This window comes from Crinia signifera, chromosome 2 (genome assembly GCF_055691185.1).
Source record: "Crinia signifera chromosome 2, ASM5569118v1, whole genome shotgun sequence".
Lineage (NCBI taxonomy): Eukaryota > Metazoa > Chordata > Amphibia > Anura > Myobatrachidae > Crinia > Crinia signifera.
This window is the reverse complement of record NC_139218.1, coordinates 328,190,851-328,212,948: the sequence shown is the minus strand read 5'-3', so window position 1 is coordinate 328,212,948 and position 22,098 is coordinate 328,190,851. Positions and strand designations below refer to the sequence as shown.

Here is a 22,098-nt window from a genome sequence, read left to right as displayed (position 1 = left end):
AAGTTATGCTTAGCTTCTGCAAAATGCTTAGCTAGTGGTTGGTCCACGCTTTTACCCTTAATGGCAGCACTAATAGCAGAGCGATGCAAGGCCATACGCTCCTTAAAGGTGCGCATGGTCTTGCCTACGTAGTTTAAGCCGCAAGGGCATTTTGCCAGATAAACCACATAGGAACTGGAACATGACAGGTTATGATTGATATAGTACTTCTGCCCTGTATATGAATGACAGAAATATTTTCCTGATATCATGTGGCTGCATGTTTTACAGCCCGTACACTTATGGCATCCATTTGTTTTTCTGGTTACCATGGTGGTCTCCTTAAGCTGATTCGTGATATCGCTGTGTACCACCCAGTCACGGATATTTTTTCCTCTTTCTGTCTTACTTCTGCTCTCTTCAGGCTTCTGAACTCTTGTTGTATTACTGGCCAGTTATTTCTCACTGTTTTCTTGACAGTGTGGGATGAGGTATTAAATTTCTGAACCCAATTTACATTGGGATTAGAAGTTTTTTTGGCAGCAGATTTTAATGTATCTTCTCTGGGAATGGTTTTTATTCTCTCCCTTGCTGCACTGATGGTCATCTCACTATATCCCCTCTCCCTAAATTTGTCTGCCATATCATCCAGGGTGGCCTCTAGTACATCTGGTTCACTCGTAATTCGTTTGGCCCTTAAAAATTGAGAGAAGGGGAGGCTGCTAATGGTGGATTTGGGATGGAAACTATCCGCCCTCAAAATGGTATTTTTATCAGTTAGTTTAGAAAAAACACTGGTTTGAATTTTGTTATTACACAGCTTAATATTGACGTCTAAATAGTGTATCTCTTCCAGGCTCATGGAGAACGTGTATTTTATGGGACAATTTGCATTGTTAACCCCTTCCATCAAAATGTGGAATTCCTCATACGTTCCACGCCAGAAGAGGATGACGTCATCTATATAACGTTTGTAGTAGAGAATCTTGTCTCTATTTTCACGATTAAGGAAGAACCTGTAATCAATGTGTGACATGTAACCATTCGCATATGTGGGGGATACATTCGATCCCATAGACACCCCGGTCCGTTGTATATAATATTTGCCATTGAAGAAAAAATAATTTCTTTCCAAAATTAACTTCTTTCTCACATTATTGAAGTTAATTTTGGAAAGAAATTATTTTTTCTTCAATGGCAAATATTATATACAACGGACCGGGGTGTCTATGGGATCGAATGTATCCCCCACATATGCGAATGGTTACATGTCACACATTGATTACAGGTTCTTCCTTAATCGTGAAAATAGAGACAAGATTCTCTACTACAAACGTTTTATAGATGACGTCATCCTCTTCTGGCGTGGAACGTATGAGGAATTCCACATTTTGATGGAAGGGGTTAACAATGCAAATTGTCCCATAAAATACACGTTCTCCATGAGCCTGGAAGAGATACACTATTTAGACGTCAATATTAAGCTGTGTAATAACAAAATTCAAACCAGTGTTTTTTCTAAACTAACTGATAAAAATACCATTTTGAGGGTGGATAGTTTCCATCCCAAATCCACCATTAGCAGCCTCCCCTTCTCTCAATTTTTAAGGGCCAAAAGAATTACGAGTGAACCAGATGTACTAGAGGCCACCCTGGATGATATGGCAGACAAATTTAGGGAGAGGGGATATAGGCCCTTATTCTGGTTGGTGCGGATATTCCCGCTTGCGTACGGGCCGCCGATGTTTATCTTCTGCGCATGTGCAGAGGTCACTCTGCGCATGTGCAGGCGATTTCGCCGCAAGGATTCTCTATACGCCGCACAGGGGGCGTAGAGGGGCGTGAGGGGCTACTTATCCTCATTACCCTATGCATACGCCCCGCGTTTCATGGGCGTTCCCATGCAAACGCGGGGCGTATGCATGGTAATGAGGCCGTGACGCGTGGGTACGGGGCGGGCATCTGACATCGCCGGATGTCAGCTGCCCGCCCCCATACAAGATTTCACACGGACAAGTGTCCGTGTGGTCTTGTGTTGCGGGACCTGGTGGAGCGTGCGGCCCTGCATTCGATGTTCGGCGACCATCGAATGCAGGGGCTGCTCCCACCATGGAGGAGGCGTATCCCCGTCCAATTTCATGCGGATCGCCACATATCCGCGTACGGACGGCCGTGGCGATCCGTATGGAAGGCGGGGATTCGCCTGCACGGTCGGAGCCGCATATGCGGCTCCGGCCGCACCAACCAGAATAAGGGCCATAGTGAGATGACCATCAGTGCAGCAAGGGAGAGAATAAAAACCATTCCCAGAGAAGATACATTAAAATCTACTGCCAAAAAAACTTCTAATCCCAATGTAAATTGGGTTCAGAAATTGAATACCTCATCCCACACTGTCAAGAAAACAGTGAGAAATAACTGGCCAGTAATACAACAAGAGTTCAGAAGCCTGAAGAGAGCAGAAGTAAGACACTGCTATGAAAGAGGAAAAAATATCCGTGACTGGGTGGTACACAGCGATATCACGAATCAGCTTAAGGAGACCACCATGGTAACCAGAAAAACAAATGGATGCCATAAGTGTACGGGCTGTAAAACATGCAGCCACATGATATCAGGAAAATATTTCTGTCATTCATATACAGGGCAGAAGTACTATATCAATCATAACCTGTCATGTTCCAGTTCCTATGTGGTTTATCTGGCAAAATGCCCTTGCGGCTTAAACTACATAGGCAAGACCATGCGCACCTTTAAGGAGCGCATGGCCTTGCATCGCTCTGCTATTAGTGCTGCCATTAAGGGTAAAAGCGTGGACCAACCACTAGCTAAGCATTTTGCAGAAGCTAAGCATAACTTGGCAAGCTTTCGCCATATGGTCATTGACCATGTACCGGACGATGGGAGAGGGGGTGACAGACACCTTAAGTTACTTAAGTGCGAGGCGAAGTGGATTTTTACGCTTGATACTGTCAGACCAAAAGGTTTAAACGATCAGCTTAATTTGAATATTTTTCTTTAAAACATCCACATATATTGCCCGCAGTATTTAACGTGTTTTTGTATACAGTAATGTACCTACATCTTTGGCTCTAATTGATCCACATTCCCATCAGTACTTCACCTTGATCGTTTTTAATGTAACTAATCGTTTGTATGTTATGTATTGTAGCGCACTCTGTGTAATCAAACGTCTGTGACAGCTGACCTGCCCCCTCTGACGTCACCGACATCCCAGTACGTGGACGCAGTGACCCTGTACCCGGAAGGGAGTTGGAGGCAGGAGGAGGACGCTGCACGCTGCACGCAAGACGAGAGGCAATATAAGGTAAATGTTTTTTATCATTCTTTGTATTTGTTACCTAGCCTGAGGACGGGATAATAAAAGTTCCCGAAACGTTGCAGAACATTGGCTGTTGCCTATTGATTTATTGAAAGTGGAGAACAGTCCCGTGCTGTGCGGCTCTTTCGTCCATATATATGAAAATACAATTGCCGGCACCCGGGCAGACGCAACCAGAGGGGAGTGTGCCAGCATATCGTGCAGTATATATATATATATATATATATATATATATATATATATAAAATGTATTGATAAGTGTAACGGTGGAGTTACCTATAAAATTCCAATAGTAGCTGGACACTTCATTATTATTTAAAACATTGATTTGATACTGAACAAGCAGCCAACCTTTTCAGTGTATTCCATAAGGAGAGCAGAGCTTGTGTCAGTGCACAGGTCAGTAGGCACATTGCTGACTTATGTGCTGCTCTCTGCATGCTGATGTCACTCTGTTGTGGTTACAAAAATGCTGATTAGTGTCTGTTATTTGCAATGATCAAACTGAAACGTGCTGTGTAAATCGTCTTCACTGAACTTAAGTACAATTCTATCTGATTTAGGGCCAGATGTACTAAGCTTGAAAAGTGTTAAAATGGAGAGTTAAAAACAGCCGGCCAATCAGCTCCTGCCTGTCATTTTTTAAAGCACAGCCTGTGACATAGCAGGTAGGACCTGATTGGCTGGCTGTTTATCACAATCTACATTTTATCACTTTTCAAGCTTAGTACATCTGGCCCTTAAGGAGGAGATGCACAGCCTAATGCTGTGTACACACTTGTACAATCTGCATGAGATCCATATCTGCATACAATTTAGACTATCTGAATACAATTTAGACTATATAGTGCAGATCTGCACTATATAGTCTATGCAGCCAAGACTTTCTGTCTGAGATATGGGAGCGAGCATCTTGAATGCATCTGGATCGCTTGGGATAAAACCCATACAATCTGCATGAGATCCAGATGAGATTTTGACTATGTAGATGTCTGGATCTCATGCAGATTGTACAAGTGTGTACACAGCATTAGAGAGTGTTAAAGCAGAGAGAAATAAAGGGGCTATGTACTAAGCCTTGTAACAATGTATAGCAATGTAGAAATCCATGGAGAGCGATGAAGAGGAGAGAGATACAGTACCAGCCAATCTGCTTCTAACGGTCATGTGAACGGCTGTTTTTCAAAAATGATAGTTACAGATGGAGCCGGCCTCATTCAGTGGGGTCTAACGGTCGGATCGCCATCCGCTAGCCCCCACCAGCTGCCGGAAAGGGGACAAGAGCGCACGAGACGCACGTGCGTCCCCTTCTGACGGAGCTCCCTGTCAGTCCCCGCCACCTCCCCATTGCTGTCCACCAGTCCCCGCTGCCTCCCCACACCCCCCTAACCCTGCCCGTCTGCCTGAAGTGGAGACAGGCAGCATTCCTGTCCCCTGCCACCGGAAAACTGTGACGCTCGCGCGTCCTAGTCAGATGGAGTGCGATCCCCAGCAGGGACATTCTGGTGCTGGCTGGTGCTCCATCTGTAAGAGCTGATTGGTTGGCAGTTTATCTATCTACCTCGCTCCAAGGATTACTACATTTAAAGTCCCCCCCATACTTGTTCTATTAGCTCCATAATGTCTTATTGTACAGCTGCTGGACTACTGCAGTATGGGTGCCGGACGTCTCACCGACAGTCGGGATTCCGACAGTCATTACTCCGACGTCGGAATCCCGACTGCTCCCTCGTGGGGGTCCACGACCCCTATAGAGGGAGAATAAAATAGGTGGCCACCGTGCCCGCAGCGTGGCGTGCGCAGCGCGCCCGCAAGGGGCTTCATTGCGCTACCCCAGCTGTCCAGTCAGGATTCTGATATCACGCTAATGACTGTCGGAATCCCGACTGTCGGTGTGTTATACCACACACTGCAGTATAGCAGGGCTTCAGCGTACAGGGCTCACATCAGAAATTGTGGGGCCTGGGACTGAAAAAATAGGCAGGGCCCCTTCTCGAATACCTCTACTGTCCATCTGGGCCTGTAATTGAGTCCTGACAGTTTCTACCCTGAAGCCAGACCTGTCAGTGTATATGTTTTTGCTGTGCCTGAAAAGGTAGTTACCATACAATAGGATAACTCATATATGTTTACAGTATAAAGCCATAAAATGATTCCATTAATTGCAATATAAGGTACTTTTATATTTTGCATGGTTATCATACCTATAGTAAATCTATAGACACATAGGGGGAAATTTACTAAAAGAAATTTGTAAAAAATAGGTGTATTTGTATCCAGAAATACACTTATTTTTGACATTTACTGTCCCGAAAATACGGCATTATATCATATTTATATTGATCTGCTATCAATACGAATACAAATTGCCGTATTTTCGGGATAGTAAATGTAAAAAATAAGTGTATTTCTGGATACAAATACACCTATTTTTTACAAATTTCCTTTAGTAAATTTCCCCCATAGCGTCATTCTTCTGTTCTGTTTATGTGTTACGCAGGTGGAGTTGCACAGGTTCTAGCACATGAGGAGCAGCTACTTCCAGGTAGTGCATACACAGGTCACGCTGAAGCCATATGTGGAGAACAGATGTGTTGGGTTTTTACATCCTTGAAACGCTGACGATCATGTAAAGGGATCGAGTACCACCGCTGACAAAACTCTTCATGATGTTGCAGTTCTGTGCACTTGAGTCATTCCAGGACACAATAGGTGAGATTGCTGAGATGTAAAATACTCAGTTGCAGAAGCAAGTGAATCCTGCTTTCCTGCCATGGCTCAAAGTGACTCATTAATTTCCCATTGGATGAGGACAAATATGCAGCATTGGTCAATTTCTGCATGTATCACCGGTATAGAACATGATAATGTTTTGCAATCAATAATCAATCAATAATCAGGTTAATTGTTATTTGTCTCAGCAAATCTGTAGCCTAGTTGCCACATTTCCTAAGTTTGTGTATGACTCCTTCATAATGGTTTAATCATATGTCTTTGGTTTTAATTACAGTCAGAAGCGGATTAAAGACAAGGTGGCACAGATGACCAATTAGAGACCGGCAAGGTGGGGTGGAGGTGATCATGGGGTCATTTTGCTGAACTAAGTATTGATTCAAGGAAAGATTGTGGTGGCTATCGACAGGTCTACCATTAAAGTTCTCCATTGATGGTGCCATTGGTGTTTTGCATGGATAGAAGTAAACTATCAATGGTTTAAATTATTGACAGACATCGGCGTAGTGCTTGCTTGTGGGGCTCTGGGGGTGACAAGTCAATTGGGGAAGACTCAGGACTTCATGGGTCACATTGGGGGTGTAGTTGCACTCCATTCACCCTGGTTCCGGGGGTAATCATTGGATGTCAGCTGCCCGCCCACGTCCTTCAGAGTGCACACGCACATCTAAGATTGCTCTGAGCAATCTTAGATGTGCGTGTGCCTTCCACATCATTCGATGGTCGGCAACCATCGAATGATGTGGGTGTTCCCCCGTAGGCTGTGAACGGATATTTGTGTCAAACATCCATTTGCAGCCAGTGCATGCGAACACAATGCAGCCAGGCCACCATTCGCAAGGCGGAGTTCGGTGGACTCGCGTATTTGCAGCCTTGCGAATCAATTAGAATAACCCCCTTAATGCAGAAGACAGTGCTTACCTTCTGTGATAGTGGGTCTGAGTAACCATTGGCAAACTATTCTGCACGTTCCCACCAGATCTTTCCACCTGAAAGGTCAAATTATTTTCCAAATCTGTCTGACCCGCATACAGTACGTGTACCATATATATTTTTGGTACTCTTTACTTAGATGGGCGCCCGTCGCGGGCATCGCGGGTACATTTATGTATGGCCGCGACGCGACCGACGCGATGCCCGCGATTTCCCATTGAAACCCATGTTAAACATGGAAATCGTGTCGGTCGCGTCGCGGCCGGCCATAAATGCACCCGCGATGCCCGCGACGCGATGCTCCCGATTTGCCATAGGAATCAATGTTAAAAGACCCGATGGACACGATTTTACTGTTAAATGCCTCAATGGACCCGATTTGGCCATAGGAATCAATGTTAAATGGGCCACAGAGCCCATTAACCCTTAAATGTCCCCCCAAATTTTTAACGCCACCCCACGATCCACGCCAACCCGAAGCGTGGCGAGCGCAGCGAGCCCGCGAGGGGCGGCGGTACGCGTCCTCCGACCTTTTCATGCCCTACTATCCACTAGGGCGTGGAGTGAGAATAGAATAGTGTGGCGAGCGCAGCGAGCCACCGAGCCCGAAGCGTGGCGAGCGCAGCGAGCCCCGCGAGGGGACGCGGATACCTTCACAGTTATACGCGTCCCCTCGCGGGCTTCACAGGTGTCCGTGGCGACGCGGACACCTGTGAAGCCCGCGAGGGGACGCGTCTACCTGTGAAGGTATCCGCGTCCCCTCGCGGGGCTCGCTGCGCTCGCCACGCTTCGGGCTCGGTGGCTCGCTGCGCTCGCCACACTATTCTATTCTCACTCCACGCCCTAGTGGATAGTAGGGCATGAAAAGGTCGGAGGACGCGTACCGCCGCCCCTCGCGGGCTCGCTGCGCTCGCCACGCTTCGGGTTGGCGTGGATTGTGGGGTGGCGTTAAAAATTGGGGGGGACATTTAAGGGTTAATTGTGCCTATTTGGGCTCTGTGGCCCATTTAACATTGATTCCTATGGGCAAATCGGGTCCATTGAGGCATTTAACAGTAAAATCGCGGTCAATCAGCCTTTTTAACATTGTTCCCTATGGGAAAATCGCGGTCATCGCGGGCATCGCGGCCATCCCGATTTACCCGCGATGCCCGCGATGACCGCGATTTTTACCCCCCACGCCCGCGATTTCAATCGCTGGCGCCCATCTAAGTAAAGAGTACCATATTTTTTTTATAACATTCATAACAGGATATCTAAGGATAAGGAAGTGATATTTACTAAGGAGGACTTTGATAATTAACCTGAATCTGCTAGCCAGCAATACTTCTGTTATCAGTACATCATAAAATTACACACACTGAGGCAGTTGTATTAAGCCTTAAAAAGAGATAAATGTCCAGCCAAGCAGCTCCTAACTGACATATTTCAATGACAACCTGTAACGCGACGTTTATCTCTCTTTATCATATCTTTTTAAGACTTATTACCTTTGCTGCAGGATGAGGAAATGATCCTTAGTTTACAACAAATATATCTTCATACTGAAATATTGTGCTTCAATAGATCGACCTCAAATGGACATCAAGCAAATGGTGGACAGGGTCAAAAGGTCATCTTAATCAAAAGGTCAACATTGCACACATAGACAATAGAAGAGGTTGACATTTACAAAAAGGGATCAGGGTCAAAAAGTTGACAAGAAAATGGTCACCCCAAAAATGGAGGACAGTTTTGTTTGGTGTCATGAATTATGTTTTATGACATCTGAGGATAAATAGGGGAAACACGTGCCCTGGTGCACTCGTTTCAATCGTCTCACTTGTTTCTCTAGCGCTGTTCTCGGCAGAGGGTACAATTGAAGTGAACGTCAATGGTAAATGAAGAAAAAGTTGAAAACAAAATAGAATTAAAAAAATCTTGTGTCGACCATACGTATGGCGATTGTCATTTCAGCCTTTTATATGTCTACGTTTTATTTGCGACCTTTTGACTTCTCAACCTTTTGCATGTCGACAATGTAGGGTCGACCTACAGTATTGACTGTCTGAGTGAAATTTTATAGGATGAGAGATTCAAAAAGTGAGAGATTTGGTATGAAATCTCCAGGTTTTTTAAAGCGGCAATCATTTACACCTCAAAATCAAACTGGTTTTGCAGTGTAAATGATTGCCGCTTTAAAAAATTGAGATTTCTTACAGAATCTCTTACTTTCTGAATCTCTCATCCTATTAAATTCCCCCCTCTATCTTTTTACTGTAGATCTGGCAACCGAATACCAAAATATTTAAGGGTGTAACATTTTCAATGCAAGACAATTGATGAATGAATAAATAAATAGTAAGACCGACTGCCAATATAATGTATGCTGCGTACATTCACTATCACTAGGACTTGACCTGCTCTAAAATTTACCAAAAGCAATTATACTCTGGATGAAAATCTGTATTTAGTAATTAATCAATGTATTCAGTTTTATAAAATACTGTACTTGTACAAATAATATACAGATAATTACCAGAAAATGTATATATCTCACTGATGGCCTTGGTCTGTTTTTGGAAGTACAGTACAGTATACAATGACAGAGGTTTCTCTTGGTGGTGGTAATAAGAAGGTGCAGGATTCCAAACCCATTTCATTTGGGTGTGGTATAACCAGGGCTATTTTTTAACAGGCTCCAGTAGGAACTGGGGCCCTTATTCTAGTTCACTCTTTCTGACAAAGTATTTCTTAGATGGACAAAACCATGTGCATTGCAGGTGAGGCAGGTGTTACTTGTGAAGAGATAATTAGATTTGGGTGGGGTTTTACACCTGCCTCACCTGCAGTGCACATGGTTTTGTCCATCTAAGAAATATTTTGTCAGAAAGAGTGAACTAGAATAAGGGCCTCAGTTCCTGCTGGAGCCTGCTGAAAAATAGCCCTGGGTATAACACACCGATAGTTGGAATTCCGACAGTCATTAGCCCGACGTCGAAATCCCGACTGCCCGGACTCCGACAGCGGGGGGAGCGCAACAAAGCCACTTGCGGGCTCACTGCACTCGCCACGCTACGGGCATAGTTGCTCTCTGTGTTCGCCACCTATTTTATTCTCCCTCTATGGGGGTCATGGAGCCCCACGAGGGAGAATACCCGCTGCCCGTGTCTCGGGCTTTTAGCAGTCGGGATTCTGACGACGGGGTAATGACTGGCAGTGAGTCCTCCAGCACCCTTTAATTTTGTGGCTTCCATTTGTTTAAAACATTTCTGACTTTTCAAATAAGGAAACTGTAGACTATTTAGTTGTTTGAAATATTTCGTTTTTGATTTTTAGCTACACAATACTACAGAGCTTAGGTTTTATGTAGTTAAACTAAGGAAATAGAAGCAATTTAATCTTATTTTTATTAACATGTTCATGATGTAATGACTTTTCTTTCTTTCACACAGCGGTTGTTCAAGGTACACAAGCTTGGTGTTATGCAATCCAGGCCTCTGATTGAGTAAGCCGACAGCTTGCTGCATGGCATAACGTCACTCTGGAATCCTGTCAAATGTATGTGTGCTAGTTAACCTATGATCCTATAGTGTAACAAGACATTGGACACAGTGGACTCCTGTCAGTGTGTCAAGCAAGTTGCGATGAAAAGGAATCTTAACTTTATGTCAGTTATTAAATTTTTGTAAGTTTGTTAGTACTCCTCTGGATCCGCATAAACACTCTAACAGCTGATGTGTGACCTTAGTGTGCATTAAGATAATAATAACTTGACACAATAAATTGAGACACCTGAAATAAAGACTCGGAGACATAGGTTTGGCAGAATAATGTCAGCTGAAATTTATTTAAAAGGATTTTAAGCTAATTTTTAGTTTTGTTTAATTATTTAATTTTTATTTTATTTTATTTTATTTTTAATTTAATTAAATTTTTGGTGGCCAGAAAGAACGGCACTAAAACTAAGCCCACCCCAAAACTATTCTGCATGATTCAGCAAACTCATCAAACAGCGGTCTCCACTCAACCTACCATTGACTCCCCACCCAGCCGGGTGGGGTCGCAGCTCCCGAGCGGGTGGTCCAGCGAAGGCCTAAGCCAATGAGAGGCGAGCGCACCGAAAACAAGCCAAATCTGCAGTAAACATAACTTACATCAAGCCTTCAAATCTATGAAATTGCAGTTCTTTCCCGCCTTCAGCCAACGCGCTTAGATAAACCAGAAAACCCACCCAAAAAACCCATTGATATAATAGGGAAGGGAGGGTGGGAAACTTCACAGGAAGAAGAGGCAGACTCCTCCCACTCCTGCAGTATTACCTCAGCTAACTTGCTTTCACCTATGCCCTTATTGGTCACTCCGAGTCACATGCAAACTACAGGCACACACACAGCTTGGACTGTTTAAGCCACTGCATGCCTATGCAGCCATTCCGTTGTTCTAAACACTCTAACAGCTGATGTGTGACCTTAGTGTGCATTAAGATAATAATAACTTGACACAATAAATTGAGACACCTGAAATAAAGACTCGGAGACATAGGTTTGGCAGAATAATGTCAGCTGAAATTTATTTAAAAGGATTTTAAGCTAATTTTTAGTTTTGTTTAATTATTTAATTTTTATTTTATTTTATTTTATTTTTAATTTAATTAAATTTTTGGTGGCCAGAAAGAACGGCACTAAAACTAAGCCCACCCCAAAACTATTCTGCATGATTCAGCAAACTCATCAAACAGCGGTCTCCACTCAACCTACCATTGACTCCCCACCCAGCCGGGTGGGGTCGCAGCTCCCGAGCGGGTGGTCCAGCGAAGGCCTAAGCCAATGAGAGGCGAGCGCACCGAAAACAAGCCAAATCTGCAGTAAACATAACTTACATCAAGCCTTCAAATCTATGAAATTGCCGTTCTTTCCCGCCAAAGCGGAGACTCCGACGCCGGAGGCTCCGCCCGCCACCAAACTAACGTAATGAGGCAACTACTGTCAACAGATCCTCCACAAAGAAGAATAATCCAGCCCTCGTGAGGTGAACCCCATCGGGTCTGTACAGCTGGTGGAACCTATATCGAATGCGCTCGTGTGGGACCACAGCCCCACCAGCCTGCAGAACCCAACGAGCAACTGCAGTGTTCAGCTTTTTTCTAGCCTCATCTATAGCTTTACAATCCCTAGCATCCCTCCAGGACAGGCGTGGGACAATAAATGACCAGATCAACTTACATGTAGGCCATTCTCCCTTTATGGCCGCCAGATCCTCCAATATCATGGCCCTCAGCTCCAACTGGGAAATTTTCCCGAGGTCGTTTCCTCCCAAATGTATGACCAACACCTCAGGTAAGCCATACGACCTCACATTATCGAGAAGAAATGACCTTAGCTTGCGCCAGGACATACCTCGAACTCCAAGCCAACGCACAAGATGGCAACCTTCAAATACAGGACCACACCCTGAAGCCATCAATTTTGCTGACCAAAATATGAAAGAATGACCTACTACCCACACCTTTAGGTTGTCGAAGCCCACACCTGGGGAAGAGAATGAATGAAGTGGGATTAGTCTTTGCTTAATTAGGACCGGTATAATCATATTAATAGGAGGATCTGCCAAAAAGAAAAAATTTATAATGATGCACAAATTTGGTGCTTGATAATGCTTCAATGCCAATTGAAGCCACTCCTAGACACAAAAGGTAAGATGACAAACCAGGGGAGGTAAGGGTAATGGACGGGAATATAGGTAAACCGGGGATTACTCGGCCGGAGGAAAAAACGTCTGAACCTGCTGAGGGACTCTTAATTGGTGCCTAATTAGCCGAATTATAATTGAGCCGAATTCAGTCCGTCAGGTCAGGCAAAAAAGCGTGAAAACTCCGGACGCTGGCCCAACAACAGAGCGTGGCTAATCCCCGAGTAGGAAACAGGCGGTATGGGGTAACAAAGGAGTACAACCAAACAACTGGAAACCAAACATTCACATATAAATCAGGACAAAAGATGCGGTCTGATGTATTTCTTGTAGCTAGCAGAGCGCCATCTACCTAGTGTCTTTATCTCCTGAACTGGCCAGCCTGCCCTAGCTGCTGATGTAGCCGCGCCTATCCTGAAGGAATGGGTGCCAAACTCCTCCGGTGCCAGACCCATATCGCTCAGACAACGCCGCATCATCCAGGTAAATTGGTACCTTGTTAAGGGCAACCCATTATAATGCAGCAGCCAAGACCCACCAACTTCTGGTCTCACTAGGGCATACTGACCGGCCAGCGTGACCGGGCAAACTGATGCTGGCGAAACGGGGGACATTGGCACCCATGTACCTTTAGCTTGCTGATCTGTCTTTGACCGCCTGATTCTGCACCAAAGCGCCTGATCATCAATGCGAATATCTGACGCCAGCAAGGTCGCATTCTTATGTTTGGAGGGGGCAACTAACTCCAAAACCCTCAGAGCTCCATGAAACGCCATGGAAAAAGCTAATCTAAACAACAAAGACTCAAACTCTGAGTCTGCATGGTTGGATACCAAACCTAACAAAGGAGGAAGCATGGTGCTGTCTATCGGGCGCCTACCGTCGGGAGCAGGGGGAGCAGTCCGCAGCCATCCCTTCATAGCTTTCCGCACTAAAAAACCCTTAGTAAAATCGCTAAGTCCCTTTAGCTGCGCAAAGAAGGATATGCCTGCTAGATACCGAACAGCTAGCGCCCTGGATTTGCCTGACTTGTAGATTGACCAGAGGAAAGATAACAAGAGCTGCTGCCCCTGCCTACCTGGCTGCGCTGACCCTCCGGAAAAATTTTCCCATTCCGACCAAGCCTGGCGGTAAGATCTAAGCGTAGCCGGCGCCAACGACAGTTCGGCTAACCCCTCCATTCCGGCCTGATGACCTGCCAAATATAAAGTGGGCACGAAACCCCGATAGTATCAGCACCCGGAGCCAACGATCTAAAACGCTCCCATTGGAATCGCGACAACGCATCAGCCACATCATTCTTCACGCCAGGAACATGCTTAGCCTTGAACAGTATATTAAACCGCAAGCACTGTAAGTATAGCTGCGACAAAACCCTTAGTACCAACAGTGACTTCGCCTTTTGGTTGTTAATCGCGTGCACTGCGCTATAGTTGTCACACCAAAACAGCACGTTGCGGTTTGCCAACTGGGAGCCCCAGATTTCCATTGCCACCATAATGGGAAATAGCTCAAGAAGCAACATATCCCTAATGAGGCCTTCCTGCACCCAGCTATCTGGCCAAGCCTGCGCACACCAGCTGCCGTCGAGGTAACAACCAAAACCAGTAGATCCCGCCGCGTCCGTGTAAAGCTGCAGTCTGGAGCTGTCAACCACGGGAGCCAGCCAAATGCGTACCCCATTGAAATCCTCCAAGAAGGAGGACCATACTACAAGGTCCCGCCGAATTTCGGCAGACAGACGCACAAAATGGTGAGGTCTGGCCACTCCCGCGGTTGCACGCTCCAACCTGCGACAGAACAACCTACCCATAGGGATCACACGACAGGCAAAGTTTAGCTGGCCCAAGAGTGATTGAGCCTGGCGCAGTGTTACCTTCCGCGCAGACTGAAAGGCTGTGATCGTCTCCTTCAGCTTAGCCACCTTATCCTGAGGTAAACTGCAGCATCCCGAGCTTGAGTCAATCTGGATCCCCAGAAATGACAAGCAAGTGACTGGACCCTCCGTTTTCTCCTCGGCAATTGGGACCCCAAACTGACCGAAGAGAGCACGGACGGTTGCCAGCAGCTCCATGCATTGGTCCGTGTTTGACGGACCAACACATAGGAAGTCGTCGAGGTAGTGGGCAATGCCCACCACACCAGCCGACCTCTCTACACACCAATGAAGAAAAGTACTGAACTTCTCAAAAAGGGCACAAGAAACCGAACACCCCATCGGCAAGCACTTGTCGATGAAGTATTCGTTCCCAATGCGGAAGCCCATGTACTTAAATGCTTCAGGGTGCAGAGGCAATAGACGGAAAGCTGACTCTACGTCAATCTTGGCCATCAGTGCTTCCCTCCCGAATGCCTGCACCATTGCCAGTGCATCATCAAATGACTGGTACGCAACCGAACAGCATTCGTCAGGGATGGCGTCGTTAACCGACAAACCTGCAGGATAAGACAGGTGTTGGATCAATCTGAATTTACCTGGAGCCTTTTTCGGCACCACCCCCACCGGTGAGATAACCAGGTCTGGAAGTGGAGGCTCCGAAAAAGGCCCTGCCATGCGACCCAACTGAACTTCCTTCACAACCTTCTCCTTTAGAACTGCCGCAAATGAACGAGCGGATAACAAATTTCTATAAGCTCCTCCAACAACCTCACCCCGTATAGGTAGGTGAAAACCTTCGCTAAAACCTTTGTACAAAAACTCGGCAACCTCTCTATCAGGGTACAACTGCAGCCATGGTCCCATGGCTGCCACCTGTACCGGGGTGGATGCTCTAGCGAGCGGGGCCTGGAGTGGGGTTTCTAGAGGCCGCCGAGGTAGCCGCCCCTCTGCCGGGGCGGCATCCCCGAAAGCAACCAGATGCCGGGTGATTGCCTGAACAGTTTATACAAACGTGTTTGTACCTACAACGGTTGCCCAAGTTACAAGAAGAATTATTAAAGGCATAGCATTTACCCCTAGCTGTGCCCGGGGTGAATGACCTACCCCCAGGTGTGAAACGTTTCTGTGGAACACTGTCGGTAATGGCCCGCTGTGGCTGTTGGGGTGCGGAAGGAAGGGGGGCAGCTGTGCGAACCGACTCCAAGCCCTCCGCATGAGTCCTTGCTACCTCCATCCAAACCTCAACATCCTTGCACCCGAAGTCAATCACATGCAAGCAGTCCTGCTTCCGCCTGAACTGGTCATCATAATTTCTCCATGCTACACCCCCGTACCTTCTGTACATGTCATGGACCATATGAATATACCTAATAATATTCATATGCTCCTCGGGCCTATCCTCCAAGTAACAGGCTGCGAATACGCAGAATCCTGCCAGCCAGTTATCATATGATCTGTATGCTTCGGCCCCTATGCCCCCTTTTCCCTTAGCCGCTTTGTAGGCCTTTTTGGATTCATCTGTCAGCCCAAATAGGTCCACAAAATCACCCTTCTTAATCTTGGACCTACAACTCTCCCTCAGGCCTCTGAGAACCCGAGTATAGTCACAATGCACGACACCCGGCAAGTTCCTCCTCTTTCTCTCCCTTCGTGAGACTGCAACCGCCCGCTTACGTTTACTGCTGCGGGTGTGCTTACTCGCCTCCTTCTTGGCATATTTGGCTGCCCTCTTACGAGCCTTAGCCTTGCTGCCCGTGTCAGAACCCCCAACCGAGGAGGAGGAAGAGGAGGACGAGTAATGAGATGAACCTTAACCATCAGAACTGGAACCCTCAACTGACGTATTCTCCTCCTTTGAGGTATTCTCACCTGACGACTCCGCCTTTTCGACCCAAGTCTCGTCGTCGTCGTCATCATCATCCACATCTGGCATATCTTCATACCAATCATCACCTTCCATGTCCTCCGGGACCTCATCTGTACCTGCAGGAACATTAGGAGGGGGCCTAGGGACCTGCGCTGCTCTACGTCTAGTCCCAGCTAACGGGACATTAGAATGCTCTTCTTCCGCCTCTGGTTGGAATGCGGAGCCACTGGGCCCCCCAAAAGCCCTCACAAACTCCGCGCACCCAGGGATGGGTTCCCTGCTCACTCTCCCTGACCTGCGACCTCTCCTGCCAGAACTACTTACTGCACCCCGTCCACCAGTGGGGCCAGCGCGCCTGCCACAGAGGACAGCGCCGCAGACAACAGTGCCGGGTCAAAAGCTGGGGCGTGCGGAGCATCCCTGCCGGCCCCCCTGGGTGCAGTAGCAGCCCCATGGTGGCCTCCCCGGGACGACCGCCTCCTACCAGCTGCAACCCTGGCAGCAGCCGCTGCCGACTCACCGCCCTCCATTTCATTCACTGCGCCCTGCCGTTCCCAAGATGGTAAATAACCATACATGGGAGTCTCAGGATCAGGCGCAGGGTCACCTAACACAGCACCCCCTTGAAATTCAGCGTGCAGACCTCTGCTAAGCCTGCCAGATCTGCCTCTGCCTAGCGCAGCACTTCCGCCCCGCCCCCTCTGCTGCCCGGGCCTCGCCGCCATTCCAGGCCGTCTGCTGCTCCTTCCTGAAACACCAGCGGCTAATGGCCGCCGCCCGGAGTCAGGGGACACCAGCGGAGACCCGCCGCTGCCTCCCACAGTCCCTCCGCGGTGAGCGCGTCCTAAGGACGAGCGCCCACCGCGTGACATCATCCTCCCCCGCCCGGCTGCAGTGACCGGCGTCACAGGCCTAGCCGCAGCAGCCACCCGAGCCGTACCAGCGCGAACAGCGCGCCCGGCTCTAGCAGCTACTACCGCCGCCCGGACCACCCTGGGAGCAGCAACAAGGACCGGGGGCTGGACAGTGAGACTGGGTAAGTCCAGCTCAGCGCGGTCAGCGCCATCTTCCAGAAACCTAGCTGGGGGCCTGGTGGAGCGCCTCGGACGCTGGGGGGTGGCTCTGGGCATTTTGTGAGGAAAAATTCTCTAGCACCACCTCTAAACAACTAAGCAACGCTACCTAGCTGTGCTTGACAAACGAATTTTACCCTCAAAAAACTAAAATCACAAGCTGAAAGAGCAGAGCGCAGGGACACAGCTACTCACCACAAACTTCACAGGAAGAAGAGGCAGACTCCTCCCACTCCTGCAGTATTACCTCAGCTAACTTGCTTTCACCTATGCCCTTATTGGTCACTTCGAGTCACATGCAAACTACAGGCACACACACAGCTTGGACTGTTTAAGCCACTGCATGCCTATGCAGCCATTCCGTTGTTCTATTTGCAAATGATATCATTAAGCATTGCATTTGCCTTGAAATGCTAATTTATATGTACATTCTCACTTATATAGGGGATTTAGGAAATTATTCAGGTTGGTTTGCAAGAGCCAAAACCATGTGCACTGCAGGTGGGGCTGATTTAACATGTGCAGAGAGAGAGGTACATTTCAGTGGGATCTGTTCAAAGCAAACTGACATCTAAATTGTAGTGTAAGAATAAAGCAGCCAGTACAGGAACAGAAACAAAATAACTCACCAAAATGTAACTCTCTCTGCAGTGCACACGAGCCCTTATTCAGATCTGACCGCAGTACAAATTTGTTCTCAAAATGGGCAAAACCATTTGCACTGCAGGTGGGGCAGATGTAACATGGATAGAGAGTTACATTTAGGTGGGGTGTGTTGAAACTGAAATATAAATTGCAGTGTAAAAATAATGCAGCCAGTATTTACCCTGCACAGAAACAAAATAACTCACCCAAATCTAACTCTGCCCCCTGCAGTGCAGATGATTTTGCCCATTTTGAGAACAAATTTGTACTGCGATCAGATCTGAATAAGGGCCATAGTTTTGTCCATGATAGAAGGAGTTTGCTTTTGCAAACCAGGCTGAGTCACCCATTTCGTTTTGTGGAATAATGAAAATGGATCACCAGGTTCATATTTGACATTTGTCTAGATAACGGTGTGTGAAATGTTAAAGGGAGATATAGTTATTTTGAAATCACTTCTGTCAGACACAGAACCTGGCACGTAGCATATTCACTGCTGTTAAACAGTAATTTGAAGCTTCTAATTTTCTTTGCATCATAAGCTCAATAGTTCAACACAAATTGGCTGAAACTTGCTGAGTACATTTTTGAAAATTATTTTTTTACTGTGGAGATTTAAAGTTAAAAATCCCCAGTTTTACATTACCGTGGCGCACTTAGCCCCTTTGCAACTGAGGGTACTCTCACTACTGTGCTGAGCACATCTTTCTATGGTTCATGATGGTAGAGATATTATTTATTTATTAACAGTTTCTTATATAGTGCAGCATATTCCATTGAACTGTACAAAAGGAGACAGTGATACAACAAACTGGAAATTTACAGTCAATGGTATGAGGGCCCTGCTCGCAAGCTTACAATCTATAGGGAAATAGGCATTAGTTCCACCAGAATGCAAAGGTTCCTGGGCTGCTGTATGATACGGTAACTGAGCAGTTAGGCCACGGGTCAGGAGGATGGAAAATGTCAAAAAGAAAGAGAGTGGATATGTGTGGATTGTACAGTGGGGATGTGATTAGATAGGATCGGTATATGAAGGTTAGGTGGCTGGTTCTGGAATTTGGTGAGCTTGCCTGAAGAGGAGAGTTTTCAGGGAACGCTTGTAGATTTGGATATGGGGAAGTACAGTCCCTCGCCCTATTCCTCAACATTACTTTTTAAAATGATGTCTTTACATAGTTGTCATCATCATCATCACGCATGCATCTCTTGGCTTCCTTTTTCCCGGACTGTGGCAAGTGCCCACCGAGGTAGACTTGGAATTAAAAGAAAAGATTCTGCAAGTGGCTTTATGTGGAAGTTGAAGCCAAATTGTCACCAGATACTGTAGGTCAAATTAACAGTAGGTGGGCAAAACTAGTGGCATAACAGGACTCGAGAGCGCCCTCTGTGACCCCTGCCCCCTAAGCTCATGACATCATAATGGCTTAGGTTTATGGGTTAGGGGCAGTGCTCTATTCAGTTAAGTGGTGTATCTAATTTAATGTTGGTAATGTAGGTATAGGTTATACAGGCAGTCAAAATACATAGGCGGGGGAAGAATAACAGGTTTCAGGAAAGTATAGTTAGATTTCCACTGCCCCCCTCTAACCTTGGCCCTCCCTTTCCACAAGGGAGGGACCCCCCTAAGGCCCTATCAACCATAACCTGCCCACGGCCTAGCAAAAACCTCCTTACCCCTGCCCCCCCCTCCCAGCATAAGCCTGGGTTGCCCCCTAGTGCCCAAACCTTCATAATACTAACCTGCCCCGGTTATTCACCATTCAGCATCCCGGCAGCCTGGAACGCATCCCGTTTGAGCAAGGTATGAATATTATCATCCCACAAACTGACAAAGAAGCTGGAGATGGTGCCATTCTTCCTGCTCTTTCTGCATATCAATAGGGGATTTTCCCAAACTGTGCAAATACTGGCAGATTGATTTTCAGCAAATCTCAGCTAGACATGTCGGTCTCTCCCAAGCATTATTTCACTCGCAGTGAACCGAAATCAGCCCCTGCCCCAATGGTTGCTGGGCCATTCACAAGGAGCAGTGTGGGCCAGGGGCATGGGGCGGCGGTCTCGAGTAGCACCCATGGGAATGCCCAGCATTTCATGTGCATCCCCATGAAAACACTGGGCATTCCCATTGGATTGCGGGGGGGGCGTTCCCATTGGATTGTGCCGGGGGCGGGCGGCTGACATAACGTGATGTCAGCCGCCCGCCCTGTCTTCATCCTGCTGCTCGACTATAAAAGTCAGTCACCACTGACAATTATTTGCAAAGGCAGATTAAATCATTCGATGGTAGCCAACAATCGAATGATTTCTCCCGCTGCGGGCACATGCGAGGGATGTTTCTTTGTGACATCCCCTCGTATGGTTGCAAGGGGAAATGGCAGCAGGGGGGCGTGCATTTGCCGGGGCGGCATTACAAGGATTCGGTAAGAGGCGAGTTTTTCAGCTTACCAAGAAAACCAGAGTCACCGCCATACTTCAGTTGGTTTACACCATTACTGTTATGTTATGTACTCAGTATAGTAAATAAGATAAAAAAACTGATTTCAAGTTTGTTTTAAAGTGACAAATGTTCTTATTGTGGTGCAGAACAATGGTTTTCTTGATTTTACAGACATACAATTACTTGGTTGGCATGAAGCAGTTAATATGTCTATAGCTATCATCTCTGCTTAACCTCTGCTGTCTCCATAAACATTGATTTATGATTGCTGATAACAGGAGCTACAGACTTTGATGCAAGGCACAGACAGCTTTTCCAACCATGTGTGACAATTGCTGACACTCATACTATGCTACTGTGCAAGGGTGGCAGCCACGTCTAATGCGGTGACATGGTCATTAGAGAGAACTGCAGGAACACACGTGATGTGGCCAGAGTCTTACGTTCGTACTTTGTAGTCTCATTGCCATATTGTCAGTTACCGCACCTTTTGCTGACACTCCGGTTTATCATTAATTGCTTTAGGCCAACCAATCAGAATCTACTGCTTATTTATTAGCACCTTCTAGAAGATAATAGATAGTATCTGGTTGATTGCCCATAGCAACATCCCATGTGAAATAAAACTCCCATCTTAGTAAATTTCCACCACAGTCCTTTGTGTCCTCTCTGTGGGAGAAAATGCATACAGTAGATACACTACTTTTTTTCCTGAATTATCACTAAGGCCCTTATTCTGATTGAGTAGGGCGGCTGCACGTGCGGACAGACGGCAATGTTTTGTGTGTGCGCATATGCAGAGGTGCTTCTGCGCATGTGCGTACGGCTCGCACGTCCGAACACAGTGTGAATTCCGTGTGGAAAACAATCGTACAGGACCATCTGGAGGTGGAGAGGGGCGTGAAGGGCTGTTTAGGCTCATTACCATATGTATACACCCCGCGTTTCATGGGCGTTCCCATGAAAACGCTGGGCGTGCGTATAGAAATATGGCCATGATGCACGTGTGGGGGGCGAACAGCTGACATAGCCGGATGTCAGCTGCCCGCCCATATCCCTGCTTTCACATGGATAACTGTCCGAGTGGTCTGGAGCACTCATGGCTGCCTGACCGCTCGGTCCATCATTCGATAGTCGGCGACAATCGGAGGATGGGGGAGGTTCCCACAGGCCAGTGAGTGGGTATTCACATGAAACATCCACTCGCGGTCCATTCGCTTGGCGTCCTACCGCATTCGGACGGCGTGAGCGATCCGTGCGATATGCAGGGTTAAGAACACTCGTGCCCTTCCGAAATATGCAATGGTCCAACTCAATCAGAATAAGGGCCTAAGGGTGCACAATGTTATGAAGATACTACACTATCTTTTATTTTTCACGGGTCTTCTTTAAGCATTTTTTCAATATACAAATTGTGATAATATGACCCATAGTTTTTAAGGGAGTTTTCCTAGAGCAGGGGTACTCAAGCTATTTTTCTCTAGGACCCCAACAATCAATAAGAATAATGAGGGGACCCCAACAGACAATAAAAAT

The 22,098-nt window shown here is 46.8% G+C and overlaps 1 long non-coding RNA gene across 1 annotated transcript in view; it reads left to right on the top strand.

Moving 5' to 3' along the window:
* Nucleotides 1–5,826: 5,826 nt before the first annotated feature.
* LOC146059109 (uncharacterized) overlaps nucleotides 5,827–22,098 on the top strand; it is a 31,233-nt gene continuing 14,961 nt past the window's right edge. Inside the window, exons 1-3 of the long non-coding RNA XR_014470152.1 lie at nucleotides 5,827–6,034; nucleotides 6,333–6,386; nucleotides 10,423–10,528. This is a non-coding gene — a long non-coding RNA (uncharacterized LOC146059109). The remainder of the gene's footprint in view (nucleotides 6,035–6,332; nucleotides 6,387–10,422; nucleotides 10,529–22,098) is intronic.